Below are 22,002 nucleotides of genomic sequence, written 5' to 3' on the forward strand. Positions count from 1 at the left end.
GACATCAAAGTTTTTTCCAAAAAAAAACACTGTTTCATCGAAGTACCAAAAACATCAAAGTGATGGGTTTTTTTTCAAAATTAAAGTTTCAAAGTTCAACATCCCCTTTTACATTCCCTGAAAGTAGTCACAAATAAATATAGTGGCAGTTGAATTTAGTCAGAGTTGCAGTCCCAACCAGTCTCATTTGCAGCCGCAATAGCAGCAGTAGTGGTAGTAATTGTAGTGACCGACTATTTAAGTTGTCAATATCCACTAAAATTTTAACTTAATACCCTCAGCTTTTCCTTAGAGATTGGTGATACGTGCTTTTGACAATTAGCACACACAGTACGTTTTATTTGCTCGACATCCCTCTTTGTAGGTGTGAGGGGCAATGCCATCTCAGTTATCATAGTTATTAGAGGTTTTGTCCATTTTGAACAGCATGTCTATTTCACAATTTATATCACTTATTTCTGGAGGAAGGGGAACTAGAAGGGGCAGGGGTGGGAGCTGGTGATTGTCCAACGACTTTTAAACACCCAGGATCAAATATTTCCCTTTTCCTAATGATAAATCCTTCAAAAAACAAAGGACACATTGCATAATTCACAATCCCTGGACTGGGGAATTATAGCTGCCTCAAAATTTTAATCTAATGCATCTGGGGAAAAGTGAAAGGAGGGTTGGTTGCCCTTCAATCGCTTAAGACTGTTAACAAGGGCACTAGAACCTCCGATTTCCAATTGAGTGATCTCCCTCGGAAGTTTATATAACCACACCCCTTCCGTATGTAGTTCCTCAGCGACAAAACAAAACATTACATTGAAGACTTATCGCTCTGAACTAACAGTAGCAGTGCCTCCGAAAACTGAAAACAAAGAAAGTTAGTTCTTACCAGTAATTATCCATTGTCTATATTACTGCTTCCAAGTAAGTTGGAAAAAGATCGCAGATACGCACAATTTGGTAATAATTCGGGTTAAATTTTTGAAGAGATGCCATTCCGACAGTCTATAACTTCTTTATGGCCCAAACAATCTGTCTGGGTTTGAGGTAGAGGAACATCCAAATAACAAAATGATTTAAAATATAATCTTGCTTATATCTATAGCTTTCGCACTTCTTATTGAAAATTCAAGTGAATTTTGAATTTTCAACCTCTTCTCGAATTCAAAGGAAAAAAGGGAAATTATGACGTTTGAACTGACAAAACAAAAACGAACTAAGAACTACATTTTATTAGGTAAACAAATGGTTAAGTGCATTAGGAATATTTCACGATACATCTGTCGCAAACCTATGCCCAAGAAAAGAAGTGGGGCTGAGGGTAGCCACCAGTATCAGTTCCTAAAATTCTTTAATTATCTAAATATGCGTGCTACACAGCAAAGTTTGGATTTACAGTACACAAAATTTTTACCGCAACATGCACATTCTTCGTTTAGGTTTATTAGAGCCTGGTACGCTTGGCAGACTTGACTTGCTAAAAGATAACAAACCGTGTATTGGTCAAAAAGAGAGGTATCCGCATACTTCCACCGTTTACTCAAGCCAAATTAATTGAGCACTTGGAAAACTGAAGGTTATCTCACTAATATTAGCTCTATGACTAATATTAGTCATAGGGCAGTAGAACCTTGGTTCTACTACCCTAGCAATGATGATGCATGGACAGTTAATAGATACGACATACTTATTAACAAATCAACTAACCTCCCTTTTATATAATCCTAATAAGAGGGAATTAATGTCAGGTTTTTCTTCTCACTCATTTGGACTTTCTGTCTTGGCTTTTTCTATAAACAGCCATGACTTGATGCCCACAACTATTCTATTTTAATTCTAAAGATTATAGAATTAAGATATTATTTTTTAGGACAATTTCTTTTTATATAACCAAAATTGGCCCCGATGGTACTCTAAACAGTCTTCTTTTGAAATAAATTTATCAACAATTTTATTTGCCCAAAAAATTTTTTATAATGATTAAAATAATCATCCTTATACTTCGTATCACAGTTATTTATTCAATAATATGCCATATCAACGTATTTAAACAGCATCATATAGGTGTTAATTAACTTCGAAAATCACTAGAATTACATCTACATCATCCCAGCTGACAATAGTATCAGCCAGGAGCATTCCTCAATGACCAGACTTAGACATTATCCAAACCCGGTCCTTATCATGTTTAGAAATAGACGTTTCCACTCATCATCGAATATTATGGAAGCGTCGGTTTCCCAGCGAAACCTTAGCAATCATATTACAGAAATGATCTTGTGAAGTAGGATATTAAGTCTAGGCTCCTACGTTATACTTATACAAAAATGACAAAAACAATTGTTCCTCATTTATTGATATACTGTAAGAACTCTATAAGCAAAACAAAATTAAAAAATCTATATAATATTCCTCTATTTCTGCGAAATATTAATTATAAGCTAAAAATAGGTGTTATGCTGAAAATTACTGAAAATACTGCTAAATATGATTTCTGTTGAAAAAATTGATTCCTATACGAGGGACTAGAGACTCTACAGAATATAATCGTAAATTAGATAATCAAATATTCTACCTATGGACATAGGATTACTCTTAATGAATGCAATCTGACTGATGCCAGGATTACGATAGCTTAATAAAAGTAACCTCATTGATGAGAATACGCGAATATGAATGCAGTTCGAAACGCAGAGTGGAGATGCTGTACGATAATTTGCGATCTCAAAATGGAGATGAAATTAAATTTGAAAAAAAAGAAAAAGAAAAAACTAACAATGGTTTTGTTAGTCTTTCATGGCGATAAATAGTACACACAAAAAATCATACGACTATATAATAGCAGAGGCTAACTAGCCTCTTGGATTGGCGACCATTGAGGTTTTAACAGCCGAGAAAATGCAACATGCTTGCCTATTTATGGCGTAAGGTAGCATTGTGCTGCGAAAAATTTGTAGTCACAGGTGTTGCATTACTAAAAAAAAAAAAAAAAAAAAAAAAAAAAAAAAAAAAAAAAAAAATGTGGACAAGGTGTTTAAAACTTGTTTAGTAGAAATCCAGTCCAAAACACTTGCAATGCACATTTGCCTCAGGTGCAGATATTTTGATTAGATAATCTAACTGTTTTAGTAGTTTTATATTTTTTGACATTGTATTTTTATTAAAATAAAGTAGAAGAAGCAGTAAGTATAAGCAAATTGAAAACGAAATTTTTCCTACATGTTCATCACCATTCCTGGAAAATAAAAATAAGTAGACCAAATTAAATTAATTCTAACGTGTAATGCGATATTTTGTATTCAAACATGTTCGTATTTTACAGGATTAAATATATATAAAAAAAAGTTTTTTTAACTGAAAGTAAGGAGCGATATTAAAACTTAAAACGAACAGAAATTATTTCGTTTATGAAAGGGGTTGCTTCTTCATCAACGCCCGGTCTTTACGCTTAAGTTTGACTCTTTCTCTCAACTTTACTTTTTAAAACAGTAACAAATTTTAGCGTAAAGGGAGGGACGTTGATGACGAAGCAGCCCCTTTCATATACGAAGTAATTTCTGTTCGTTTTAAGTTTTAATTTTGCTCCTTACTTTCAGTTAAAAAAACTTTTTTTTTTATATCTAATTTCTGAGCGTTTTTGAATCAATGCATATTTTGATTTTGGCTCTCCGCAGAGGAATAGTTGAAACGAAATTTGTATATTCATTTTTTTTTTTTTGGCTAAATGGCTTTCTCATAGTTTTGATCGAATGATTTTGAGAAAAAAAGGAGTGGAGGAGGAAGCCCAGTTGCCCTCCTATTTTTTAGTTACTTAAAAAGGCAACTAGAACTTTTAATTTTTTACGAATGTTTTTATTAGTATAAGATATACGTAACTTATAAATTAGCATACGTAACGAACTTTTGTATTCTAGTGTTTTTATTACATGTATGAGGGGGTTCAACCCCTCGTCAGTACCTTGCTCTTTACACTAAAGCTTAAATTTTGTCCCAGTTCATTAAGAATGACCCCTGAATCACAAAAGCCGTAGAATAAATAGTTGAAATTACCAAAAATACTCAGCGTAAAGAGCGAGGTATTAAGAAGAGGTGAGCCCCTCATATGCCAAATAATTTCTGTTCATATTAAGTTTTAATGCTGCTTCTTACTTCCAGTTGAAAAAACTTTTTTATATTTATTTTTTCATTGTTTTTTTTAATAATGCTAGAAAATCCTGCGCTCCCTTCATGGAAATTTTCTTCCCCCATGACAAATTCCTCGATAGAAAGTTCTCCCAACATATCCCCCTCTTCTCAACCCCTCCCCTAAACCAAAAAATCCCCCTGAAAACGTCTATACACTTCCCAATAACCATTACTATATGTAAGCACTGGTCAAAGTTTGTAACTTGTAGCCCCTCCCACGGGGACTGTGGGGGAGTAAGTGGTCCCCAAAGACATAGTTATAGGGTTTTTTGACTACGCTGAATAAAATAGCTATCTCAGAATTTTAATCCGTTGACTTTGAGAAAATAATTAGCGTGGAGGGGGCCTAGGTGCTCCCTCCCAAAAGATTAAATTGATTCCTTTGCGAAGAACTAGAGCCAGAATGAACTATTATCTCAAAGTAGAGTTGAGTTTGAATTTTAAAAAAATGAAGAAGAAAAAACCAACCGTGTTATGTTTAATCTTTCATGGCAATAAATAGAACAAAAACCCCCAAAAACGGCTTAATCAAACAGTTTGTGGTAACGGACTGCAGTAGGGAGCGATCCAGCTCAATAATAAGCAAAACTTTGAAAAATGGGATTTTGATACTAATAGATAGATCAAAAGAATGGGATTTTTACGCTGATTTTAAATATATAAGTTGCAGTTTAACTTATCAAAAGTTACGAGCCTGAGAAAATTTGCATTATTTTGAAAAATAGGGAGATACACCCCCTAAAAGTCATAGAATCTTAACGAAAATTACACCATCGCGTTCAACGTATCAGTGAATCCTACTGTAGAAGTCTCAAGCTCCTATCTACAAAAATATGAAAATTCGTAATTTTTGCCAGTACACCGATCACGGTTGCGTGTTTATTTGTTTTATTTGTTTGTTTTTTTCTTTTCTCCAGGGGTGATCGTATCGACCCAGTAGTCCTAGAATGTTGCGGGAGGGCTCATTCTAATGGAAATTAAAAGTTCTAGTGTCCTTAATTTTAAAATCATAATTTTTTTAAATTCCAGTAAAGATAAGACCCCAGTTACTCGCCAAAGAGGGGTCTATCAAATATCTTGTGACTGTGGAAAATACTATGTTGGCAGGACCCATCAGAATCTAGAAAAACGGCTACAACAGCATAAAAAAGACATAGACTAGGCATTAATTTCAAATAGTTACAACAACTTCTTTGATTCTGCTTTAGGTTGGCATATATTTAATAATCTTTCACACATGATACTTTAAAAAAAAATCTTCACTCATCAGTAATGATTTGGGGATAAAACAGGTGGTTCGGGAATCAATCGAAATTATTCTCAAATAAATAATAATATTTCTTTGAACAGGGACTTAGGGGAGTACTCACTAAATTCTTTATACTCAAATTTAATTAAAAATGATATAACAAAATATTTTACTAAACTGATTTATAACAGTATTGAACCAGTTACGAAAAGCCCATAAAGACAGGATGGTAAAAATGCAAGGTTGGCTCTGAGAAATTGCATTTAATCACTTTGTTCTCTTTTCAACTCAACTCAATGTTTTCTTTATTCAACTCAAAAAACACACAAACAATATTATGCCCCAACAGAGAGCAGAGCTCGTAAGGCTGGGACAGTGCGAAAACAGAAGAAAAAACATCAACATCTCATCGTAATAATGATTTAAAATATAATACGGTAAAAGACAAACAAAATAGAAAAAAAACTCATAAAAGATAAGTAAATATGTAAATATCGGTCAGGAGGGGCGTGGGAGGCCATCCCAGACACAGGGACACAAAAACAAACACACAAGTAAGAAGATCAAATAATTTAATTTTCCATCATCAATGGTGAACAATCAAAATTTTAGCAAACAATCTTTAATATTTGCTTTTTAAAATTTAGCTGAGATTTTTGCTGAGATTTTTGGGATGGATCAAGCAGAATTTTATCATTCAGCTTATAATTGTTAGCCATGAAGGGTATTTGGTATCTAATCGAAAACCTTGACCTTTCAGAGCTTACAAAAGGAATTTGATACATCCTAAGCCTCAGACAGTCCAAACGAGAAAGTAAAATTAACAGAGAGTTGTCATAGAAATAATTTTTAGAATTTTGGATTTGAAAATGCCATATGGAAGTATTTAATATTCGTATATCATTTAAATCGAACAAATTTAAGAAGAGGAATAATTTTTTAGTTTCCGAAACATTTTCAAGTTTTGAAGGTCGATGTAAGAGATTTCCAAGTATTCTTATTGCCCTATTTTGTAGTACCTGTAGGGGTTTTATATGCTTCCAAAATGCATAAGATATACAACTGAGCAATAATTCAAATAAGAAGTAATTAGAGAGTGGTAAATTGTTTTTAAAATGGTAAAAGGAAAAGTATTCTTCACACGGTATATCGACCCAATATTTTGAGCAAGTTTTAATCTTAAATACTCAATATGATTCTGAAATGACAATAGGGGATCAAGAAAAACTCCTAAATAACGATATGATTGGACCCTACAAATTTTTTGATCACCAACCTGTAGCTCCTCACAAGAAATCTCTCGAGTGGAAAGTTTTGAACGACCAAAAACCATAGAATTAGTTTTCTTAAAACTCGGTACTAGATTATTAGAAACAAACCATCGATTAACTGAGATAACACTTATAGTCAGATTTTCGATCAATGTCGATGAATCCCTAGCTTTAACTGTTATAGGTGTATCATCTACAAATAGAACTGTATGGCTAATATTCTCATGCAAACCTCGGGGAAGATCATTAATATAGATCAAAAATAAAAGTGGACCTAATACTGAGCCTTGGGAGACACCAATATCAATAAGACTTTTTAAATTAGTCATTTTTCTACCGACATTTACTGTGATTTTGCGTCCGCATAGGTATGATTTAATAATTTGCCATCTTTTTCCTCTTATGCCGGAATATATCATTTTGTCAAGAAGAATTTCATGATTTAAAGTATCAAATGCTTTTTTTATATCATAGAAAACAGTAGCCACATGGAAATCATCATCTAAATAATCATTTATTTCTAATAAAAGGGCTGCAACTGCTTGTTCTGTCGAACGGTTCGCCCTAAATCCAAATTGATATTTGGTAAAGAAACTTATTTTATCTAAATAGCTAGAAATCCTTTCTTTTAAAATTTTTTCAAACACTTTAGATAATGGCGATAAAATTAGAATTGGACGATAATTACTTACATCAGATTTATCGCCTTATTTATACAACGGAATTACTCGGGCAATTTTCCATCTACTAGGAAATATACCTGAATTGATACTCAAATTGAAAATGTGGATAAGTGGTTCAAAAATAACTCCGGCAATACTCTTTATGGAGAGAATACTCTTAGGAGGAAGCCTAGTTGCCCTCCGATTTTTGGTTACTTAAAAAGGCAACTTTTAATTTTTTACGAATGTTTTTGTTAGTAAAAAATATACGTAACTTCAATAAATTAGCTTACCTAACAAACTTCTGTATTCTCATGTTTTTATTACATATATGAAGGGGTTCACCCCCTCTTCCATACCTCGCTCTTTCACTTTTTTTCCGTTTTAAGTTTCAATGCTACTCCTTACTTTCAATTGAAAAAACTTTTTCATATCTATTTTTTCATTTTTTTTTTTTTTTTTTAATAATGGCAGAAAATCCTGCGCTTCCGGACACCATCAGGATACAGGACCTTTAAGCTGCCACTGGATTGCTGCTCGCTTTTCTGAGATTTAGATAAAGGCACATACGAATTTTAATAAATTTTATGTTTGCTTGTGGCTAACTTCTGGTTTTTGCAACTAAGAAGAAGAAGATGCTACAAAATTTATTAACTATTGTTCAATTGTCATTTTAATAATTGTTGAATAACATGGTTGTCACTTCAATGTAAGAGTTTCACTAGAACAAAATCACTAGTTTTGCTCGCCAATATTTTATCGTACAAGACAATTTTTATACTGTAATCAAGCGGGATATCTCAATAACCTAGATTACCAGCATATTCCAATGACTTATACAATTCCTTACTTGTAAACCAATATTACCTGTCATTATTTGAAAGAACCTAAGGTTCAAATCATAATGTCTACAAAAGAGTGGGAAAACCAGTTTTTGTTATCAAGAGGGGGGGGAGGGGTTCCAGCCCTCCAAGATACGATCAACAGTTTTTGAATTGACAGCTTCATTCCTACAAGCGAGGAAATAAAAAGTATTCAATGATACTCTAATACTATCAAATGTGAACTAAATATAATATTAACTTCGATCCTAATAATAAATCTTCATTTCAGCTAAATAAAGGCCTCATTTTTAATTTAGATTCCTTGCCAGTGAGTTGACACTGTTTGTCCTTTGCCTACTTTCAGAAGAAAAGGAAAAGCTCGTTAGAAAATATCAGGCCTAAATGTGAGCTGTTTCTTCTTCTCTCCCCCCTCTGTGCCTCTTTATCTTTTTCTTGTAATCCAGGATAAAAAATTGTCAAAGCAACTTTCAAACTTAATTTACTATCCCCCCCCCCATTCAACCAACCTTTGAATTAGACTGCACTTGCACTAGTCTTTAACTGGCGTGGAGATTACAGCTTTGACTCTTACTGGCGTCGAATTTCTTCTCTGTCGAGTCTCCAACCGCCGTTTAGGAAACAGGTTCCCATTTTTGTTTAAGGAGTAGATCATTTGTGATTCGCGAGATTTGGTGATAAATTGAGCGGTTCAGTTTCTTATCTGACTATCCACCTAAAACAAAACATGCTCTGTAGCACTATAATTCATACCTCACCAATATAAACTAAGAACGTTTGACCAGTTTCTCATGCCTATTTTCCAGATGTACGTCAAATCAACGGCACTCATACAAGAGGGTCGAGCAGGATCCCCCCCCCCTTCCTCGAGAAGAATAAGTTTGAAAAATTGCTAGTATAACTTAGAAAAATGATTTTTTCTTGTAAACACCTTTCTTTTCAAATTTAGTTCCTCTCCCGTGGACAGTTCTTTACAGCCCGTCCCCAGAGAAATTTCTGAGTTTCTTCTTACATCTACTATTGGAGATAGTTGAACATACTCAATTTTTCACGATAGAGAGCATTATTGATAAAATTAACGAGGCACAGGACACGAATGTTAAGAACAACTGTTCCAAAATACGTTTTCCCTCCTAATTACAGATTAATTTAGAAATCTGAACTTCTGAAAACCGAAATTGTACTCACTTTTTCCTCTCTCCAGTGAACTTATAAAAAATTAAGCAACCGAATTAGTGACGCTTCTTGACTACTAAGGTCCCGGCGCTGGCCCTGCTGTGTGTTGCAACCCGGGTTCGATCTCTGGGTTCCGTATTACCAAGCTAAGACCAAACCCACTGCACCATGGTCAGGACCCAGTAAATGTATGATGCTTAACATAACCCTTTCAAACTGCCATGCGCATTATTTCCCATAACTTAGGTCCATCCAAAACGCTAAAAGCTATTTTTAGTACTATGGATACAACCTAAAATACACAAAAGCCTCTTAAATTTTAAAGTCACATTTATTAGTCATTAATATTAGTGAAAATAAGAAAACTTCATAATTTCAAATTGGTTTGCTCATAGTATAACGAGTCACATTATAACACTCAATGCTAAAAGCAGGAAAAGAAATTCAATAAAACATCAATTCACTTACCAAGGACTAAATGAGTAAACAACTCTTTCGCCAGTCAAGCTCCCCAAAGGGGCGAAGAGGATTTCAAAGATAGGGAACCAAAATAAATAATGAGCAGGGGTGTCAATTCACGACTTATTTTGTGGAGGGAAGTGCAAAATGTATTTTTCAAGTTCGGGGGGGGGGGGATCTATTCTATTTTTCAACTTTTTCAATGCAAATATAAAAAAGATATATTCCAATGAAAATACTCCCCAAAATTTAAGAAGGGGGGGGGTGGAGGTAAAGACTGATAATAATAAAAAACTTTATTGAATGACTTTAGAAAGAAGTACAAAGAAATTCAACGGAGAGGAGATAGCACCCCTTGCATACGTCTATGTATCAAGTGTTTGTAACCCATCACCTAGATTACTCGCTATACTTCTATACTGAAATATTTCCAAAACATTGAAAGGTATAACTGAGAGCACAAATCGATACTAGGTCATACGCAATAAGTACATAGCACAGCAACAAAAATTCCTTAACTTAAATTTTACGCCCTGTAAAATATATCCCGTTTGAGACAACTTAAAGACAAAAGGGCGTATCTTATACTTTCTGTTGTTGCAAAAATGAGCTAAATGTTCTTATAAGAAGAAAATTCTAATAAGACTAGTTATTTGAAGTTATGGACAGTTATGTAGATATTCGAAGAGTCTTTTAGGAGCCCTTTATTTACTGGCCACATTAGCAAGAGCGCATTTATTTCCTAGGAGAAAATCTGTAATAAAAAGAAAACCAGTGAAAACGGAAAGAATAAAGAAAAGAAAAGGAGTTTTAGTATAACTAGTTCAAAAACAACTTAACTTAAATTTATCTTTTGCATACAATTTTAAGCTCCATTATTAAACCTCGGTCAAAACCAAATTTGATCATTATCAAACTAAGCTTAAACCAGGTTATTAAGCTACAAATTGCAACTTTAATGAAATTTTCCCGTTTATGTAGAAAAGATTATTCCACAAAAAGCTTAGAAATATTGTTATGGCAACCCTATAAGATGATTAAAAAAAGGGATACGTCCTTAAGTGTTCAGCATGGTAGCATGGTCTTCACAAGTCTATTAAAATAATACGGTCAACACTTAAAACGGCCTCAAAACAGCAACAAGTCAATCTTCTCAACGAAGTTTCGTTTCGGCCCATATGGTCGTTTGTACATATTTTCGGCCCATAACGTATTTAGCAAGCATACATTCTTTATTCTCTGAACACAGACTGTATAACACAACTATCACAACAACAACAAAGGTTGTCACAATGCAATAAAAACAACTATCTGTACCGACGGTCAACTTTTCGTACATTGTTTTCCTTATACGCTCCGTATTTTAAACCGAAATTCTGCCTTTTTTCTGTAACGCATAACGCCAAAAAAGTGGTATCCTTAATGGAATTTTCGTACAGACTCTCTTAAATAAGGACTAGCCTCTCCCCCACCCTGGATGGGATAAGATCTGAATTTATTTAGAATAAGAAAAACCTCTAGCCCTTCAGACTATTGCATCTCCTTTGACGAATATTGTTCAATAACACAAAAGTGAGGCTAATTTAAAGCCGAGCGAGTGTGCATTCTTGATACACATATGTGCACGTCTTTGCAGAACCCACAAAGTGATTTCTGATAAAAAATTAACCAGAGGATACACAAATTTGAATATTTATAAAAACTAGCTTTGTATCATGCAGTTGATTCATTACTGACTTCTCCAAGGATTGGGACTATAAGATTATCCTTCGACATAAGATGATATTTTGTCACGAAAATGGTGAAACGCTGGCATAGGTAGGTTTTGGACTGGAAAAGAAAAATAATATCAATATGTATATCTATTTAAAAAGGAGAGAATGAGAGAGAAAGAAAGAGAAATAAAAAGACAGAGATTACCTCTCTATGCTTGTGTCTGAGGGTCTCTTTGTCTGTCTCTGTCTTTGTTTGTGCGTGTGTTTATGTTTATCTCTGTGCCTCTGTGACTAAACGTCTGTTTGCCTGTCTCTATGTGTTTGTGTGTGTGTTTGTCTCTCTTTCTCTGTGCCTATGTCTCTGACTATCTGTTTGCCTCTTTCGGTCTCCGCGTGTTTGTGTTTGTATTTCTGTCTCTATCTCTCTCTGTGCCCATGTGTCTGGCCGTCCGTTTGCCTGTCTTTGTGCATGTGTGTTTCTGTCTCTCTCACTGTGCCCGTGCGTCTGTCCGTTTGTTTCCCTATCTGCGTGGATTTTGGAAAACATTTAGCTCATCTTTCTCAGACTTTGGTAATAGACCAGTTAAACTATCTCAGATTCTAGTTGACCCACTATAGATCCCATTAGTTCTACCTTGCATACTAAGTTGCATTAGGAGTAAACCTTTCTTGACATGCCTCACACTCATGAGGTTGCTCCTTTGTGTGGATTCTTCATGGGCATGAAAATTTGAAATCCAATTAAACCTTTTTTTGATATGCATTATACTTAAATGGATTCTCGATTGTATGAATTCTTTGATAAACAGACAAATTTGAATCAGGAGAAAATACTTTTTTTAATTAATCATATTTGTATGGCTTCTCTTTCGTCTGAATTCTTCAATGAGCATGCAATTTTGAAACCTCATTAAATTATTTTTTGAAATACATTAAACTTTTATGAATTCTCGATTGTATTAATTCTTTGATGAACATGTAAATTTGAATTATGAGAGAACACCTTCCTTAACTTCTCTTTCGTGTGAATTCTTCGATGAGCATACAAATTCATATTTTGAATATTACAATTGCTTATTCCCATTTTATTTTCAAGACACAATATGTTTTGAACAACACCATCACATATTTTCCTCATATTATTTCAAGCGCCAAAACATTTTGATGGAAATATTTCATATTTTTAGTGGCAAATTTGCTTATTTCAATCTTATTATCAAGAAACAATACACTTGAACAACACCATTACAAATTTTCCTCAGAACCTGGGTGTGTGATTTTAAGACATGAAAAAAAAAGTTGAAAAATTTTTAAGTTCAAATAAAAAATAAGTAAAAAGAAAGAAGAAATATCACAAATAATGACATTTAATGACATTAAATGTCATTTTGACATAAAAAGTTGACATGAAAAAAGGCCCCCCAAAAAGTGAAAAAACTTTCTAATTTAATAAATTCAAAGTTAATAAAAATAAAAATTGAACAAAAAGTTGGGGGAGGGGTATTGGGGGCCCTTGGAGGTAGGACATGGATGACCATAAGTTCCCTAAAAAATGCCATAATAATTTATTCATCAAGGACAAAAGCACACCTGTTTACTCTATGCAAGCGCGCGTCATAAGAAAAAAGGGGCAGTAGACTTGTCACTTTTTGATTAATTAAAATTCAGTTCATACTATAACATACGTTCAAAATCCCGCCAAACACATTTACAGAAACGAGTTTACAATTTATTTATAGAATTGTCATGGGATTCCAGAATTGAAATTCAGTTATTCTTATAGAATGCGTTTAAAATCCCGCCTTACATTCGCTCAGTAAAGGAAACTTATGATACTGTAAACCAGTTTCATTCAACATGAATAAAAATTTATTCATAGAATTGTCATGGGTTTACGGAATATTAAATAAGGCTGGAATATGCAAATGAGGTGTGCTACTTGTATCCATAGGAGATCTGGTTGAGATCGTACTCTCCTGGGCGCTGTTGACCCCATACTACTGATTTCCAGCTGAATCACATTTGTGTCACATTGTGTACCTATCTGTGTGCGTTTTAAATTTTTTTTTTCAATTTTTTTTATAATTTTTCATTTTTTTTTAATTGCTCCTCTCCCTCCAACCAAGTGTCATTACACGATTCCGAGCATTACCAGAGATCATATCAAACTCGTCAGTTTTATTTTAGTTTTCAGGATTAAATTCTTGAATCTTTTATATTATTATTTTTTTATAACAAAATTACCCAAACATTACTAATTAGTACTGATTGGCCAAATAACGTAATTTCAAGGATTATTCAAGCCGAGTGGGATAAGAAGTCACACATGATAAATTTCTGATGATTGTCACGATCATAAAGATACAGTCTCAAGGATAGACATTCCAGCTTGAAGGTCTGAATATCATTTTCCATGTGTTGAGCGCTTTCAGTAAAGTACGCAATACATTACGAAGTGGAATAAAAATTTTAAGGGTTACACCCTACGCTTTAATTTCTTAAAAAGTGTTATTTCATGTACTTTTTGCTCGTTTCTCTTTGATTAGATAAAAATAATCAGGGACACTTAATTAATATATTAATGAAATAAACTTGTCCAACGGATTCCAAAATGGCAGCCTATTAGCAGCCCATTCTATGATTTATCTCGGGGCACCTCCCAACTTGGAGGAGAAGAGACAACTTGGTCTATACGAAAGAATCGGCGAGTTATAAAATAAGAGGAAGAAAATTTTTTTTTAATGTAAAAACAATACAAATACTAACAGCAATTACAGTTACCCTTCTCGATTGAAACTGTCACAAAAAATTTACCACTAAACATAATTTCTCAAATTATAATTATTAATTTCTCTTCCACTGGGCCTTATCACTCCTTATTAGTTGCAATAACGTGGATTTGTTACCAATGCAACCATGATCCTTCCATCTGTGACACAACAAATTGGTTGTACACAACCAATTTTGGACGTAAATTAATTTTAGGCAGATTATTCAATAAATGACCAAGTTTAAAAAAAAAGAAGAAAAAAAAAGACAAGAGCAGACAAAAATAAGGACTTCAATCTACTAAGATAATGACATGCAAATTAAGTATACACAAATATTTCAGTCAGAGCCAATAACCGTCCTTAGGAATAGAGGAAAACCAAATTAAACCATTATAGTGAGTCAAAAATTAAAAAATACGCGAAAAAAATAAAATAAAAGAGCTTTAACACCATTACTCTAAGGATTTTCAAAGCAGAATTACAAAAGTAAATGACTTTTTATTAAAATACGAGCTTTTCTGTCATCTAGGCTGTTGACATGGCACCACTGTTTCTATATACAAGCTGAGGACTATTCTGTGTTGATTTTTGAATGGAGTTAATTGTGAATACAATGACTAACTGAGTATAATGTAAAAAAAGAGAGAAAAACGGAAAAAGACAAATAAAAGAAAATTGAAATTCGTGACACAATATAAGCACAATAATTACACAAATAAAAATGCAAAACATTGACTGTTTTTAAATTGGTACACCCTGAGTGTGTCCTGATTCTTTTATTACACGAGTATATTTCCATGCATCTGCTGATGGCAGCATAAGAGTCTATAATTCCGTATTTTCCAGTGGGCCAAGAAAGTCGTTCAAAGACGGGATTCTAAAACATTATTTTTTATTTTTATTTTAGATTCCAAAATATTAACTCAACTACCCTCCACATTTCCCCCCCCCCCACCATTTCCAAAAAAGTTGAATTAACTCAACTACCCCCCCCCCCATTTCCACATTTCCAAAAACGGCTATCACAAGCTTCCACATTTCCAAAAACGGCTATCACAAGCCAAAATGGACCAACTTCGTACTTTAGCGTCAATAAAACGAAACAAGAGCTAACAGCTCATATGGTATGAGCTCTAACAAAATTCTAAGAATCAATAGATTAATCTAAAAGGAAAATCAGAGGCTTAATGCCGGTCAGGATTTTAAATAAGAGCTTTGAATCATGATGTCCTTCTAAATATCAAAATTCATTAAGATCTGATCGCCCACTCGTAAGTTATAAATACCTATTTTTTCAAATTTTCCCTCTCCTTTTAGCCCCCCAGATGGTCGAATCTGGGAAAACGACTTTACTACCACCCCCCATTTCCAAAAAAAGTCGAATTAACTCAACTACCCCCCCCCCCATTTCCAAAAGACCCATTTCCTTTGGCCCCAGGTTCAGAGATATGGTTTACACTGTGGGCCATGTCATGTATAAGTGTGAAAAATTGATTGACTGCGAAAAAAAATGCATGAAGAGTGTCGTTTTGATGAAAAATGGCTGGTGAGTATGACCAATTGAATATCTGGCTTGAACCCAGCAGAGCCGGGTTTAATTCTCGACATGAGGAACTTTTCCCTAATAAATGCCCTGACCAGGATTGGCTGGATATAGAAGGTCAAAGGTGTTCCGGTGTTCTGAGATGGTTTGGGGATTCCGCTCCGTCATAGATTCCTTTCTCCATCCCTATCCCCTGCATGGGAATCCTTACTTGCTTGGCCTCATAGTAGCATCAGCGTGTACCTTTCATTAGTTTTTGTAACCAGCACTGTGACTGATAACAGTGGTGCATGGTGACCTTGAGAAATGGTGCCTCACAAGTAAGCGACAGAGGATTTGCACTCGATTCGGATTCACGAATAATTCTTCTGGGTTCGGTCTGTTTTGGTGTTTTTTTTTACGCCGAAAAACCTCTTCCTAGCTAATTTATCTACTATGAGCTGCCTCCCCGCAGAGTATAATACTGGTAAGCATATATAACGAGTCCGTGGTAATAGGCTTGAGATTGTCTGTGCAGGATTTCGAATTCTATTGACAGAAGAGCATTGCCAATTGCGGAAAACTATTCCCCATCCTCAATTGGTTTTGGGACTATTGCTTTCCCTGAGGCTAAAATAATTTTAATGATTTAAAGAATATGAAAATTGCAACTTGGAATGTTACGACAGAAATTAACTATCGTATCGACATTTTGACTGACAAAATCAGACGCTCCGAACGAGACTCATTAGAAATCCAAGAAATTCATATCCTAGTATAGGAAACATGAAATTAGGATGCAAAGAATTTATTTACTCAGAGAGGAAGGATGGGGTACATAGACGGGGAGTAGGGCTCATGATGAATATGGAAGCTGCTAAGTCTTGTTTAGGTTGGGAAAGTATTAATAATAGAATGCTAGTTGCTCATACTATGACTAAAAAGTTCAGGGTATCAGTCATAATAGTATATGCCCCTCTGGAGCCGACTGACGGAGATAGTAGAGATTCAAATGAATTTTACTTACAGCTACAGGAACAAACAGACAAAATATAAAAACAGACAAGGTAAAAACATGATGTTTTAATTGGGATATTATAACACCCAGTCTGGCAGAAAAAGGGATAGATGATATCCTAGTCTAGGTAGATTTGGTATAGGAAAAGAAAACCGTAACAGCTACAGATTGCTGCAATTTGTAGGTAAGGTAAGATTTATTACTGAAAAACGGCTTTCACAAGCCAAAATGGACCAAATTCGTACTTTAGCGTCAATAAAACGAAACAAGAGCTAACAGCTCATATGGCACTTGTGACGAGGCAAAAAAAGCTAAGAGCCAAGAGATCATATAGTATGAGCTCTAACAAAATTCTAAGAATCAATATATTAATTTAAAAGGAAAATCAGAGGCTTAAAGCCGGTCAGGATTTAAAATAAGAGCTCTGAGTCATGATGTCCTTCTAAATATCAAAATTCATTAAGATCTGATCACCCACTCGTAAGTTATAAATACCTATTTTTTCTAATTTTTCCTCTCCCTTTAGCCCCCCAGATGGTCGAATCTGGGAAAACGACTTTATCAAGTCAATTTGTGTAGCTCCCTGACACGCCTACCAATTTTCATCGTCCTAGCAGGTCCAGAGGCACGAAACTCGCCAAATCAATGAGCCCCTCCCCCCAACTCCCCCAAAGAGAGAAAATCCGGTACGGTTACGTCAATCACGTATCAAGGACATTTGCTGATTCTATCCACCAAGTTCCATCCTGATTCCTCCACTCCAAGCGTTTTCCAAAATTTCCCCCTTCAACTCCCCCCAATGTCAAAAGATCTGGTCGGGATTTGAAATAAGAGCTCTGAGACATGAATTCCTTCTAAATATCAAATTTTATTAAGATTCGATCAACTATTCGCAAGATAAAAATACCCCAATTTTCACATTTTCCAAGAATTCCGGTTTCCCCCTCCAACTCCCCCCAATGTCACAGGATCTGGTCGGAATTTCAAATTAGAGCTTTAAAGAACAAGATCCTTCTAAATATCAATTTTCATTAAGATCCGGTCACCCTTTCGTAAGTTGAAAATACCTCATTTTTCCAAATTCCCCCCCAACTCCACCAAAGAGAGCAGATCTGATCACTCCTTCGTAATCTAAAAATATGTAATTTTTTCAAATTTTTCAGAATTAACCCCACCCCCCAATAGAGCGGAGCCGTTCCAATTATGTAAATCACGTATCTAAGACTTCTGCTTATTTTTCCCATCAAGTTTCATCCCGATACCTCCAATCCAAGCGTTTACCATGATTTTAGGTTCCCCCACCCCAAAATCCCCCAATGTCACCAGATCTGGTCGGGATTTAAAATAAGACCTTTGAGACAAAATATCCTACTAAATATCAAATTTCATTGAGATCCGATCACCCGTTCGTAAGTTAAAAATACCTCATTTTTTTCTAACTTTTCCAAATTCCCCCCTCCCAACTCCACCAAAGAGAGTAGATCAGGTCACTCCTTCGGATTTGCGAGCTAAAGTTGCAAGAACGGGATTGAAAATTAATGTTAGGGAGACTATGCAGCTAAGGCTAGGAATAGGAGAAGATAAAAAGGTGATGTTGGGTAACCAGAGGATCGATCAAATGGACAACTTCACCTACCTAGGTAGTAAAGGCGGTGGGTGGGGTGATGATTTTAAAAGCAGAATAGCCAAGACCCAGGGTGTTTGTTCACTGTTGGAAAAAGTTTGGAAGAGTAGGAAGATAAGTCTGCAAACCAAAATGAGAATATTGGAAACTACAGTGATGACAGTGGGCAAGTATGGTTCTGAAGCATGGGCGCTCTAAAAGAACGGACGAAGATTTGCTAGATGTTTTCCAGAGAAATTGCCTAGGGATTAGTTTGGGTACCCGACTGAGTATCTCAAACAGTGGGCTGTAGTTTCCCGCTTTCCAGGGCTATCAAACAATTCGTAGTAAGGAGCTATTAGTAAGGAGCGATCAGGCTCAATAGTAACCGAAACTCATCATTAGACTCAGCGTAAAGGGGAATACTACTGTAGAAGTTTCAAGCTCCTATTTGCAAAAATGTGAAATTTTGTATTTTTGCCAGAAGAAAGGTCACGGAGGCATGTTTATTTTTTTTGTCAGGGGTGATCATACCGACCAGGTGGTCCTAGAATATCGCAAGAGGGTTCATTCGAAGAAAATTAAAAGCTCAAGTGCCCTTTTTAAGTAACCAACAAAATTCGAAGGCAACAAGGCCCCCTCCCACGCTCATTTTTCCCAAAGTTACCCCATCAAAATTCTGAGATAGCCTTTTTGTTCAACATATTCGAAACATCTAATAACTATGTCTTTAAGGATGACTTAATCCCCACAGTCCTCGGGAGAAGGGCTGCAAGTTATGAACTTCGCCCATTGTTTACAAATAATGTAGGTTATTGCAAAGTATACAGACGTTTTCAGCGTTAATTTTTTCTGGTGGGGAGGGGGGGGGAACCTGTGAGAGAAAGTTATGTGGGAGGATCTGTACATAGAGGATTTTTTCTTGAGGGAAGAGACTATACCATAAAGGGATTGCCAGATTTCCAAGCATTTTGAAAAAAACGATCAGAAATAAGAATAAAAAGTTTTCCAACTGAAAGTAAGGAGCAATATTAAAACTTAAAACGAACAGAAATTATTAAGTAAATGAAGGGGTTTGCCCTCAAGTCGATACCTCACTCTTTACGCTGAAGTTTTTTTTTAGTACTTTCTAAAGAACTATTTATTCTAATTAAATGGCCTTTGTGATTCAGGGGTCATTCTTAAAAAATTGGAACAATATTCGAACTTTAGCGTAAAGAGCGAGGTATTGACGAGGGAGCGAACCTCCTCATATACGTTATAATTTCTGTTTGTTTTAAGTTTTAATGTTGCTCCTTACTTTCAGTTGAAAAAACTTGTTTTTTTATTTATTTAATAATTAGAGAAATCTTGAGATGGCTAGGGCACGTTGTGCGGATGAAAGATAAGACTTACAAAGATTGTCCTTGTTGGCCAACCGTATAGTGCCAAACAAAAAGCAGGTCGTCACGAATTGGGGGGGGGGAATATGTTGTAAAGAAAGATTTAAGGGAAATACGAACTTATTGGGAGGGTGTAGAGGGAGACGTTGAATTGATTCGGATGGGAGAGGAGCGTGTGTAACTGTGCTGGGTCTGTGTGGCTTTGTAAGGCAGTAAGTTGTTAACAGTAGTAGTGATGTTGTTTATGAAATATTGTTTTTATGTCAATTGGAATTGAATTTTGCATCTTTAGCATACCTCTTCATTGTTTCTGTTTTTTTTCGCTTGTCTCTCACTGATTTCACAAATAAAATCCTGCGAATGTGTTCGAGTATAGACACTTTAATCTCCGTATATTTTAACCTTTTTTTTATTATTATCCGAAATCGTCTCTTTGCACACTTAGGTGGGGGGAAGGGGGAACCTTGTTTGCAAGCATAGGACTAGCTTCACAGGTAAATTCGGTTAAATTTGTCTCACTTTAATAGACTTTAAAAAGGTATTCGATCAATACGTTACTATCAAGCATTATTATTTAATGTTGATTGGAAGATTATTGAAGTAGAGTAAGTCCCAACATTTAGTTGGGAGGGCTTTCAGGAAGGATGCACAAAAGCACAGGGTGGCTTCCCCCAACCCATTGCGCTTCCTGGATGAAGGGCTATGAAACCAAGATTGGCACCACCCATTTGGACCGTGAAGTCCAGAGCCACATTCTTTAACTTTTTTAACCTTCAGTGGGCTTCGATATCAAAGTTCGGCACAACATGGACGCAGAGGGTTTTTTAACGAGAAGAACTCCTTTCACATTTAGGCTCAATTGATGATCATGATCATGATATCATGATAATGATGTTAATAAACAGCCATACAGATCAGAAGGGGTTAAGTCCAAATGAAATCAAAGTGGTGAGAGTAAGGATTTTTCTGTGGATCTGATTGTCTGAAATGTATCGCTTTTTCTCTGTTTGTTTTTTTCCGTTAACAATGACAAAATATGTGTTTCGAGACACCCCAGGGGAATCCCCCATTATGTTGGAATATCACTCCCGGGCCTAGGATCTCGGAAAAAGTATCTATGCTAGATATTATCCTCACAAAATACATTAAGTATAGTGTATTTTTAAGTATATTAGGTATGAGCATATTAAGTATATTATTTAATATCTCGAGATTTTTCGTAAATTAATCTTGGGATATAGTTTCTGTGTGACAACCCATACGTTTTTCAATTCAATTTGTCCATGCTTCCCCTCTCTACTTTCATTTCTTTCTCTGTCTTTTATTTGATTTGATTATTTTTAATTGAATTTATCCATTGCTTCCCCTCTCTACCTTCATTTCCTTTTCTGGCTTTTATTTGATCATTTTTAATTGAATTGTGTCCATTGTTTTCCCTCTCTCCCTTGATTTCTTTTTTGGCTATTGTTCGATTTGATTACTTTTAATAGAATTTGTCCATTGCTTTCCCTCTCTACCTACATTTCTTTTTCTGGCTTTCGTTTGATTTGCTTTCCCTGTTTTATTATACAAAGCTTCAATTCTTTTCAGCTATTTGAGACCACAGCCTATATAGACACCAGTTGCGCGGAGTCGTATCTTGCCCATAGAAGGACTTCAACACACATTTTTATACTGGGCCTTAACCTCCAGCGCTCCCACAGGCAATAAGCGCGGAAATATCTTGATTCTATCCCGGGACTGTTTGGATTTGACGGATAAAAGTGTCTGGTATTGACACAGCGTCGCAACGATAGCTATTTGTTGCTTTTGAAAAATGTTTGCACAACTGATGTCTACATAGGCTGTGTTTCAGACATACAAGTACCAAATGAGTTGAAACTCATGTTATTTCCCCTAGAAATATCAAAATGGCATCTACAGAGTACTGAGATTAATAAATGAAAAATTTAGCTAAAGTTTCCAGGATCAAAACATATTTTGCACCTTTTTGTAGTTAGACGTATAAACTGACAGTACATAAATAAGAATGCAATTATAGTTTTTTTTTTCTTTATAAAACCAAAGCACCATCTGTTCAATGTACATAAAGGGAAGAACACAAAAAGACGAGAAACAAGAGCCAAGAGCTCATATAGCCCTTGTGACGAGGTTGG

The 22,002-nt window shown here is 35.2% G+C and overlaps 1 protein-coding gene and 1 non-coding gene across 2 annotated transcripts in view; one reads left to right on the plus strand and one right to left on the minus strand.

Annotated features, from left to right (window-relative positions):
• LOC136036902 (uncharacterized) overlaps positions 1 to 22,002 on the plus strand; it is a gene marked incomplete in the record, with an annotated part of 361,814 nt that overhangs the window by 100,783 nt on the left and 239,029 nt on the right.
• On the minus strand, positions 2,075 to 2,285 carry LOC136037460 (small nucleolar RNA U3). Its single transcript, XR_010619957.1, has one exon. It is a non-coding gene; the product is annotated as a small nucleolar RNA U3 (small nucleolar RNA).

Source organism: Artemia franciscana, chromosome 16 (assembly GCF_032884065.1).
Source record: "Artemia franciscana chromosome 16, ASM3288406v1, whole genome shotgun sequence".
In the NCBI taxonomy this organism is placed as follows: Eukaryota; Metazoa; Arthropoda; class Branchiopoda; order Anostraca; family Artemiidae; genus Artemia; species Artemia franciscana.